The 11,709-nt window shown below is 31.4% G+C and overlaps 1 long non-coding RNA gene across 1 annotated transcript; it reads right to left on the reverse strand.

Moving 5' to 3' along the window:
* Positions 1 to 8,964: 8,964 nt before the first annotated feature.
* Positions 8,965 to 11,282, reverse strand: LOC145324355 (uncharacterized). Its single transcript, XR_013881258.1, has 3 exons — positions 11,215 to 11,282; positions 9,432 to 9,498; positions 8,965 to 9,046 (listed from the first exon to the last, which is right to left on the reverse strand). It is a non-coding gene; the product is annotated as an uncharacterized LOC145324355 (long non-coding RNA).
* Positions 11,283 to 11,709: the final 427 nt, after the last annotated feature.

Consider the following 11,709-nt stretch of genomic DNA (forward strand, 5'->3'; position numbering starts at 1 on the left):
TTAAATTTGGACAATAAATAACAAGTCTATGGTGAAAAGTAAAGAAATTGTCACCTTCCTTCCCTTTTTTCCCCCTTTACCCTATCCCCCTTCCCTATAAAAAGGCTTCTAATGTGTTCCCCTAAAGATTACCTTTCCAAAAATACATCAATCACTAAATTTGGACAATAAATAACAAGTCTATGGTGAAAAGTAAAGAAATAAGTCCCTTCCCTCCCTTTTTCCCCCTTTCCCCCTCAGTCCCCATGAAAACACTTCTGATATATTCTCATTAAGACTACCTGTTCAGGGATACATCAATTACTAAAATCAGTCAATAAATAAGGAAATTATGCCCCAAAACATGAATATCCCTGTAATAAGGTTTCCCCTCTGGTATACTGGATTTACTTGATTTACCTCACTCAACTTTCTGGCATGTTGTACAGTGAAAAAACTACCCCCCCCCCCTTATTTTTGATTTTCTTCATAATTAAGGGGGGGGGTTTTGAACAAAAAGTCTTTGCCTTGCCCTGCACTTTTCCTCCTTGCCATTTTCCAGACATTAAAAAACTACCCCCCCCTTATTTTTGATTTTTGTCAAAACTAAGCGGGGGGGGGGGGGGGTTTTGGTGCTCCAGTCTACCACATGCAAGCAAGTACCAATTTTTCATTCTGATTATACTTTACAATTAAGTGCTGCTTTTATTTGTTAACCCTTACAGATCGGGCCCCAATTCCCACCTTAATAGATTGGGGGGGGGGGGGGGGGGGGCTCAAAGAGCCCCCTCCTCTATCTCGGCTCCAGGTACAGAAAAAGATGTAAAATTTTTTTCTGGTGGTTCATGTGTATTTTTAGAGAAAATTACTTTTTCTAGTCATAGCAGTCAGACCGCTCCTTAGCCGCTTTTTAGCGGCCAGCCGCTAAATTTTAAAACAGCTGTAGAGCGGCCAATTTTGCAGCTAGGATGACCAAATTTTAGGACGAACTTTTATTTTTCATAACAAAAAAATTATTTTTTCTGATCATCGCCGAAAAACGGCAAATAACAGAAACCGCCATTTTCGGCGGTTAAGGCGGTAAAACGGTGGTTTGGGGCGCAAATTAATATTTTTATCTGTTTATTATTGCTCAAGGATTTACCAAAAAAAATTTTAGGTCTCTAGCTGTAATAGAAGCCACAATATTCATGATATATGTCTGTAGTAAAAGCTTGACAAAAATCGGTCATAAAGTCGGTCAGGGAGCGTTTAAACGGTCATAACACCACTTTTCTCAGAAGGTCATTGATATCTAAGTATTCACCAAAAAAATTTTAGGTTTTTACCTTATACACAAAAGTCATAATGTAGAAATTAAGACTTTTTTAGAATTTTTTCAAATTTTTTTGCTACCCAACCGACTTTTACCGGACACCACGACCGACATAGACCAGATATCCTAATAAAATCAACTCTTGCCGACGTATAATTACTAAACTTAAAAAGTCATGAAGTTACAGCTCTCCATCTTACCTACAAAAAAAATGAGATTGAAAAAACTAGAGGGGGGGGAGGCTCTCTGAGCCCCCCCTCCCCCATATCTGTAAGGGTTAAGCTCTTTATTCTTTCAATCAATAAGAAACGCTATCTTCAAAATATCTTTTAATGGTCTTTATTTTATAAAATTTGATGCATTTAAATTTCTTTTTAATTTTCTAAATAAACCAATGTTAATAACTTAAAAGTATATTTGATTAGTCTAGTAGTCTTTATATTAATATTAATGATTCTTCTAAAAAGTACTTGTGTAATTGTTCTAGTAGTTTATACTCTATTTTTATAGATTCCAAATCAGAAATATAACTTGTGATTGGTCTAGTAGTCTATACTCTATTTTTATAGATTTAAAATCAAAAATAAAAAAAAGTCAAACATAATTACTTGTGATTGGTCTAGTAGTCTATACTGTATTTTTATAGATTCAGAATCAGAATTATAACATGTGGTTGGTCTAATAGTCTATACTCTATTTTTGTAGATTTAGAATAAAAAGTAAAAGAAAGTCAAATATAATTACTTGTGATTTGTCTAGTAGTTTATACTCTATTTTTATAGATTTAGAATCAGAAATACAACAAAGTCAAACATAATTACTTGTGATTGCTCTAGTAGTGTAGATTCTTTTTTATAGATTCTGAATCAGAAATACAACAAAGTCAAACATAAACTTTAATTCATTCATTTTCCTACACTTCTATATACATTATACATACAACAGAGTGGTTCAGTGGTTCAGATATTCAATACTTTAGAACAAATTTTTTTTTGGGTGAGACATTTTTTATAGGGGCGGTTTCCCCTTAGGGAGTAGTGGGTGGTACCCTGCCAAAAAATAATTTTAAACCTTCCCATGACCTATGAGAAGCATTCCCCTAAAGGAGAACCATAATGGTTCAGTGGTTAGCGAGATACTTTAATACAAACTCACAGACAGGTTTAAAAAATAAAAATCATGGATAGAAACACAGACAAATTGAGTTGTAGAGCAGTTGTTCAGTTGTCATAATAATAAAAACAAAAATAGGTAATAGGTGATAAATAATTTAAAATATTCAAAAACCTTCAAAAAATAAGTATTAATGTAGTTATTAACGACAAACAGACAAAATAAATAAATTATATTCTGGATTTTCAATGAGATTTTTTACCTAAAAATTCTAAATAGTAGACAAAACATCACATTTACCTTCTTAGTGTTGGTACAGACTGACAGACAAATTTTATAGTAGCTTCTATATAAAAAAATAGTTGCTCCGCCCCTAGCCTCTGTTTTATCAAATGTATGAAATGTAAATAGTATAACTAATTTGACACCCTGTGCTACCAGTAAATAGGTATATATTTATTTAGTCTAAAGAGTTTTAGGGTAAAGTTAGGTTTGCAATTCACATTTTCGGGTCAAATACTTTACTAATGTCAATAAATGTTTACTATTTAACTTTAAATGTTATAAAATCATATGGTATATATGAATGTATAACAAAAATAATCATAGCCAATAGAATTTCAAAATCAAAAAAAGATTTACAAAATATATATATTATTTTGAATAGTTGTTATATAAAATAGTTTATAGCCCAGTTCACAAAAGCATTTTGGAGGTTGACCTTTTTTTTCAGTAGGTCAACCGATTTTAGTACAACTGAAATATAACCCAACCTAAACATATTCTCTTTTTTTGCTGCAATTGCTAAGTTATTATTCACAAAAATAGTTAGAGATTGTAATAATAACCCCATATTATAGATTTATAAGTATTATAATATTGTTCGGCGAAAATAAAGTTACTCTATAGTAAGTCTCATTTTCCAAGTTTTAAAATCACTATCTTATCTTTCTATCCCTGATCATAATCGGGGCCAAACCATATCAATAGTTGAAGTTTATTAAAAAATATCAAAAAGCTGTCTTTTAAAAACTTAAAATATTTCATTTTAAAGCGTAAACAATTTAATCAATTGTCTTATTTTTATTGGGGGGGTAAACAAAAAAATATATATTCAGCTAGCTACTTATTGCTGTGTATTTTTCAAAAAAGATCTAAGGTGGGTTCTAAAGTCGCAACTGTGATCACGGTTCTATCACATTGCTGTTCTATCACGGTATCTCACATTGCAGTACCTTGGGCGGCCATTTTTGTGTGTCGGTGCGTTCTATAAACATTACTGTGAGATGTAATACGGTAATATGGAACCGTGATAGAACGGCAATACTGCAGCTGTCAACAACAACAAAATCAACAACAAGAACTCATAAAAATGGAATATTAACCAAATGTCGTATTCATATTAGGTCATTTTTGCTTATTTTTTAAAGTACAGAAAATGAAAAGGGAGAGGGGGAAAGGAAAGCCCCCCTAACACCCCCCTCCACTTAATTTTTTTTTTACTCAATTATAGATTATTTTTTTCCAATATGAAATATTTTATCTCCAAAAAATTTTTTAAAAATATTTAATTATCAAAATTTAAAAAAAATCTAGTTTTAATAAATTAGACATATAAATTATTTATTTTTTTTTAATTAAATTTTTTTATCCCCTGCAAAGAGATCTTTTATAAATGCCCCGTTTATTCCTAATAAATCATGCTTTCAATGCATGATTTTTTGTTTTGTTTACATAATTTTCGTCTGTAAAAGTAGGAATTTTGACAGCTTTTGATAGCTTATACTGTGAGATGCTGTTCATCTCCCTGATCCATCTGTGAAATCTACAGCAATGTGAGATGACGTCATAACAGCGATATGTTACAGCGATTGCGTATACCGTGAGATGACTTCTGAACGTCTAGCGTCAGATTTTTGTTGTTGATACCGTATTTGCAGCTGTCGATACCTTAACAGTTTTGTTTATAGAACCCACCTCTAGAATCATAAATAAGGAATAATCAGCTGATATGATTTCAGGACATAAATAATAAATAGCGTAAAGTTAATATTTTTTTTCTGTCTGTACCGAAGTATATCGCTAACCGCTGAACCTATACGGTCTTCATTTATAGAGTAAAATGTCATAGGTCCTGTTGAGGTTTAAAACTATTTCGAGGGAGGGTAGCACCACAAATAGTTATTTATTAACTTTTATTTTACAAGTTGAAAAAAAAAAGATTATGAAAAGGGGATCATGGAAAGAAAACAAAGTAGTAGTTTTCGTCATATTTTCACAGTAGCATTTTTCCTATTTCTAGCCCCTGCTTAAGGGGCTCTAACCCTGCAGGGAAATGATTAATATTTACCTATATTTTAACCTAAAGTAATTTATTAAAAGCTACTGTGAAAATATAACGAAACCCGCTACTTCGTTTTCTTTCCACAATCCTAAGAAGGATAGTAATTTTGTTTGCAATTAGCATGAACAATATTGTTTTAATTAACTTTTTACAAGCGAAGCTTTTCCACAATTAGGGTTGGTCAGTGCGATTGTAAAGGATAGCTCTTTTCGTTAATTTAGGCATATTAGTTTTGTGTTATAGATTTCAAAATTGGCATGGTGATTCATGTAGCGTAAAAATAAATATGTCCATACATCCATTTCAAACGTGTAGATAATTAACTTTTTAAAAATCAAAGTTTTATGTTATATAATTATCCTAATGTTAAAATTTTTCTAGGATAACAAAGTTATAATTATGTTCTGAAAATGTAAGTAGGTCTTTGAATAGTGTGTACATTTATATATTATGCTTTTTCAGTTGTATCACTCTACAAGTATTTAAGTTCGTTTGTCCTAACATTTAAAAGCTTCACTTATATGAATGTTTTTATCCTTGTTATCATGAAGTTTTTAGAGAAGAAGTCCACTAGGTATCTTTTTCCGTTGCATCTAAGTCAAATAAGTTTGAATAATTGGAATGAAGAGTAATATTCCGTTTTAAATTTCAGAGATAAAAAATGATTTTCATTGAGCCGCACACTTCTCTCTTTGATTTATAAAAGGTAATATTTTTGTAACCCTCGACTGTGGCGTAACACGCAGCGCATCTGCTCGTTTTTCGCCCCGCAATGTGTCATACATTGTTCCTATTGCTGCCGTATCAGGTGTGTGACATAAATAGTTAGATTAGAGAGGAAGGCCTTGGCCCAAAACAGGTGCAACTCATTACCATGCTTAATTAGTACTTACAGACAAATATGTGGTGGCGTGCAAAGTGTTGTGCTAGTAGGGTGCTCTAAGGAGGGGGTAGTCGACTTCCTCCACCCCCACTTTTCATTTTCAATTTTTGCTTCAAAAAGAAAAATATTTTTTGGTAGGGTCAATTTTTGTTGGGAGGGTGGAGAAATCCTTCCTCAAAAACTTTCTCTAGATCAATTACGAATCTTAACAGTAAAGGAGAACCATATAGGTTCAATAGCAAGTGTTACAGACAAAAAAAAGCTTTCTTCTTTATATCCTATCCTCCTATAATATAAAGAATATATAATAAAGCTTTAGATTTAAGTAACTACTGAACCGATTGTGTTCTCTATTTTATGAAAGCTGCACATAGGTCCCGTGAAGGTTTTAGGCTATGTTAGTTTCCGATTTTACTCTTGGAATAGGTTTAAGCTATCTTTCTAGACCATTTCTGCCTTTTCGAATACAGAGCCCCTAGATGCCACTAGTATTTTATAAAGCAGTATGCTTATTTTGTCTGTGGCAAAAGATCTTGCTATCCAGTGAATTGATATGGTTCTCCTTTGTGTGGAGCTTCCTCTTGAGACTTCTATGAGCATATCCGCTAGTAATAGGTTGTAAGCATTTATGAAAGGTGTAGTTGCTCTTATAGTCCTTAGCTCCTCTTTTAAAAAGCCACAATGTGAAACTGGACAGACGGACAGACATTTTGAACTACAGAGTACCTTTGGAAATAATAAGTATTTATACTTTAGAGGTTCTGTTTAGCCAAGGAGGAATTCAACACAACGAGATGAAACTCAAAGTAATACAGAACATTAGCAAGATCATCCAATGTCGACGTGTAGTAATATATATAAGAAGAATGTGTGCGGGGTTTGGACTTCTTTCTCTTAAGTCTATACCTAACAAATGAACATATTTTGATACCAACTTATTTTAAAAAATAATAAACTAGCCTAACACACATCCCTCTTATATTCAATTCACCATGATATTTTTCCAATGATTATTAATGACATATATATGTGACATTTAAAAGAAAATTATTTAATACTTTTTAGTATTATTTTTCTACTCCAAATCGAATTGTCTGTCTATCTTTGTTTTTTGGTCAGATTAAATTTTTTTTTATTATATTATCAATATTATATTTTTCTTTTTTCTACAAGACCTTTGTGAAAAGATGAAAGGACAAAATTTGATATTGTTACTTTTTATGTTTTAGTAAAAACTTAGTTTATGTTTGCTTTAAAGGTTGTTTTATCCTTATAATATATCAACAGGATGTTTGTCTGTCTCGCTATCCATTGAATTGTTAAGGTTATCCTTGCCTCTCATAGGTCCAAGGAAGGTGTATAACTATTTCGGGGGAGAGTACCACCCCCTCCCAAGAGAAATCGCCCTTAGTAAAAACTTATGCCCCCCGCAAAAAAAAATTTTCTTTCTTTTAAATTGAAAATTTCTAATTCATCTCCCCCCTCAAGTGACCCCAAAGGCCTCTAAGGGTGTGGTCGCTAGTAGATAAAGATGCATGTAGCTTTATTGCATTATTAAATTATTTCAGATTATCAATCATTCTAATAATTAATTTTTTAATTCTGTGTGTTCTTTTCATGTTTTTGTGCTTCAATACTTATGGATGTTGTCATCTTTTTTAAAATTATTTTCAATCAGCTTGGTACCTGTCATCGAACTATCCCTTATATAATTTATTTCAATCAAGACTTTATCAACAAAATCCCATGTAAATTGAAGCATTAACATTTCGAGAAAAAAACCTGTTTTTAATGTTTCTGTGATTATTGTTACATATTTTACTTAATTTCATCTTCAAATTTTGATTTTATATAAATATTCAAATCTTTAATAACATATAATTATCCCGTCAGTCAATTCTTTTCATGTATTAACATCATGGCTACTTTTTAACTAGAGTTTCAATATTTGTTTTTAAAAAAATAAGTTTACCATGGTTTTATATAAATAATGTTGAGTTGAAATAAAATAACACGTTAAAAATTTAATCAAATGCTGTAAATTACAAAAGTATACTAATAAAACTGTTTACAATATTATAAGTTACCATCCATTTTTCTAAATTAACATTTTTAAATACGAAGCTATTCTATGATTGGAATAAGTCCGCCCGTCCGATGGTCCATTCATCTGTACAGAATGGATAGATTTATATCGTTGATTTAGGCATGTTAGAATTATCCTACCAATTTCAAACTTTGCATGGTAATTCCTGCAGTAGTTAGGTACGATTTATTAAGCGTAGCAACTCTATAATCATTACCAGAATGGCCGTACATTTAGTTAAAACATATTGATATTTTTTACTTTTTTATCAACTAATTTTTATGTGATCTAATTATCCGATTGATCTGATTTTTGGTAAACTGGGACAAAAATACACAATAAAATAAGCAAAGCAAATCTATAATCAAGTCCTAAAAATGTATTTATTTCCATAAACATTATCATGTATAAAGTAGTTTATAAAAAATTTACTTACAATTTTACTTCAACTCTCATGAATATATATTCTGATTTTTCAGTTCTGACACTATACAAGTATTAATGTCCATTTGTCCTACCGTTTCAGAGCTTTGCTTTTATGGATGTTGTCATCCTTGTTCATTCAAAAACTATATTCTTGTGTCACACCAGTTTGACCTCAACAAAACATTTGATATTTCAATATTATCGGCAAAAAATGGCATACAAAACGGCAGGAGATGGCTGTTTTCGAAGGCCGCAGCGGTCTCGCCTCTATATCTTAAACAGTTACACACTACCTTATTAAAGCAATTACCATGCATATTAACCCTGTCTTAAAGTCTCATAATGGACTTTTCAACTTTGTTATAAAAGAATAATAATAATAAAATAACAAGCAGCAAAGGGAAAAATACAATATAAATCCATAGAGAGGTGACAATGGGCTGTTTATTACCGAACAGTTTTATAGTTACTATTCGTTGGCTTAAGAACTTTGGGGACTTTTACTAAATTTTAATTGATTGATTTATCAAGTTGAGTGTTTTTTTTATTTTATATTATCATTGGGGATGTACATCAATTTATCGGCCATTGTCTTATCCCTTTAGATTCCTGGTATCAATCTATTAGAATATTAAGAAAATCGAAAAAAATATGAGTTTGAGATAATAGCCTTACAGACCAGCTGCTATGGGTTTCAGAGCAGCCAAGAAGAACATGTTAAAACGTACATATGAAATCAAAGAGTAGCTTCACCATTTAACTAAAAAATATATGAAATAACTTATTTTATTTTATTTGTTACAAATATAGGTATTATAATTTGGATTCACTCACAAGTTTTAATATTATAATCTTAGAATGTTTTTTTTCTTGAAAACAGATAAGCAACATCATTGTTTCCTGAAAAAGAAAAACAATACTTAATAAAAGAGTAGATTTTAACCTTTCTTTAACCTTAAGTCCTAAGTAAGATACTTATCGCCACTACTTTATTAACTACTAGCGTCTTTGCTTATATAAGCCTTTAAGAAAATGGGGGACTTTTCTCCCAATAATTAATAACAAAGTTTTTCTAACTTTATGAGCAAAAAATAATTTATCGCGTTCGTGCATTGTCCCTTTTTGTTAGCTTTTAAGAAATAAAATATTTATTTCATCATTTGTGTATCTTAACTATAAAATCTTTCTGTCTTAAATAACTTAAACTGTGTAGAAACTGTAATATTACGACCTAAAATAAAAGAGTTGAAGTCTTATCATTGAAATAAAAGTTGCGTATATTTACCTTTATATAAAATGTATATTTCGTTGTTGTATTAAAGAGCTTGTAGGTCAGTCTGCTTGCTGATATCCTAAATTTAAAAAAAATCATAAACAACATTATGAATGTTATAAATCCTTATATAAGTAACAGGATGTATGTCTGTCTCCGTGTAATTAATGAAGGATTCTGATAGGTCTAGGTAAGGTTTAATCTATTTAGGGAAAGGGTACCACCACCATCTTAAAGATAAACCGCTCCTAGAAAAATACCAATCCCAAAAGAAAATTCTTTAAAAGGGATAGTTGCATGAAGTGTATTTCAGAAAACTGATTTCAAGCATAAGTACAAGAATACCAACGAACATATATAGTGGGTGTTGTATTACAATAAATAACAAACAATTAGACTTCACTAAATTAGTCGTCATGCTGTTTTTGTAAAAATAAGCCAGCTTTATAAATTGCACAGGTATGCAAGAATGAGATTTTCAAGTCTTATATTTTTATAACTACATGATAGAAAATTCTTTCAAATATATGGCCTATAAATGTAGTTGAAACCATTAAACACGAAAAATATGCAGATCACTAAATTCAAGTTAAAATGCATTTCGTGCAACTATCCCTTTAGTTTTTACTTTTTCTTTAAAAATTAAAAGTATCTCGTCCATTTTTAACTTTTCTCGCTAAAAGTTAATTTTATAATTTTCAATCGACAAATGTAGTAATTGTATCTATAATAAATGTAATTATGATTAACCTTTTTTTGTGTTAATACTAGGTTTCTGTTTGGTATAGTAAAGTGAACGTAAAACTAAAATGGTAAATGTGTATGAAAGAATTCACCTCAAAAATAGCTCAAAATGAAATAAAAGGCTTGATTTCTCAGGGTCGTAGTTAAAGATCTGAAGCTAAATATCTGATCCTAATTGATTTACTTTATAAGGAAGCTTTAAGTCTTGGGTAAGATTTAGACTATTATTCTCGTAAAAATGCTAGGGGTAAAGCAACTGTTTATAATTTAAATCGCTTTTGATAAATATATCGCTGCACTAAATTTGATTTTTCTACCCGCAACCATAGCCTAATATGTTACCCATCTTCTCGTCATCGGGAAATTAGGTACGAATCTTGGCTTAACGCCACTTCATAACTAAATGGTAAAAAAAAATTTCCTACTACACTATATCACATGCGCGATATTAATAGTTAGAGTAGGGTGAATGCCTAAGCCCAAAACAGGCGCAACTCATTACCATGCACAGGTAGGACAGAGGTCGTGAAATCAAAGAGTTGGTTGTCTATTGGATGTTACCCCCAAAGATGCCAAAATCTAGATTTACCGGGGAAGTGCACATTTATGGGTTGAAAAAGGGAAAGCCAGAGGGAGGGGTTAGGGGGCAGACTTAAACTTTTGCGTTTGTTGATTTATTTTTAACAGAAACTTAATATTTTCAACAACAAAAAAAGTTTAGGTCACATCACTTACGCTCGTTCTTTTATCACATTTCCATTTTTTAATTTTCTTAATAGCATCGGCTTTAAGGTTTAGAAAATAATTTTTGGGTATAGTGGCAACGCCTCTTAAGGGGCGTTTCGTCGTTTTTTCACAGTAGCTTTTCCACTTTTTCTAACCCCTGCGGGGAGCCTAAACCCTGTGTGGCAATCACCTAACCCAACTTAACCTAAAATAACCTATAAAAACTAATGTGAAAATACGACAAAACTCCCCTAAGAGGCGTTGCTATGAAAGTGACTGAACCCTAATTTTTATTGTACATTACATGAAGAAAAAAAAGTAAAACCTGATTTGCTTTTTTATTAGTAGAAACGTCGTTCCAATGCCGTCAATTTCTTCTCATCTTTAATATCTGAAAAGAATCAAACTTTTAAAATATATAGAAATAAACATTAAACATGGATGTATTACCTAAAGATAGTATATACATATTGCTGCATTCATTACACCATATCTGTGAGGAAAGTTGTGTTTGGCACATTTTTCAGGCCTTGTTTTAGACAATTAACCTACCCTAGCAATGAAAAAAATAACGTACATTCCCCCTTTCTATAATTTTTGTATTTATTTACAAAGCTAGGGAGCAAATGTTACTGTCTTCAACGGTTATAGTTAGTAATTATTATCTTAATATGTGTCACTTCATTTTAATAGCTTGCTTACGCAAAAATACACACACGCACACACACATAAACGCAACGTAAACTTTTCATCCCCAACCAACCCCTATATAGTCCCCACCTCGCTTGATTTTTGATAACTTTCAACAAACGTTTATATT

This window comes from Acartia tonsa, chromosome 7 (assembly GCF_053477335.1).
Source record: "Acartia tonsa isolate MP-2025a chromosome 7, ASM5347733v1, whole genome shotgun sequence".
Lineage (NCBI taxonomy): Eukaryota > Metazoa > Arthropoda > Copepoda > Calanoida > Acartiidae > Acartia > Acartia tonsa.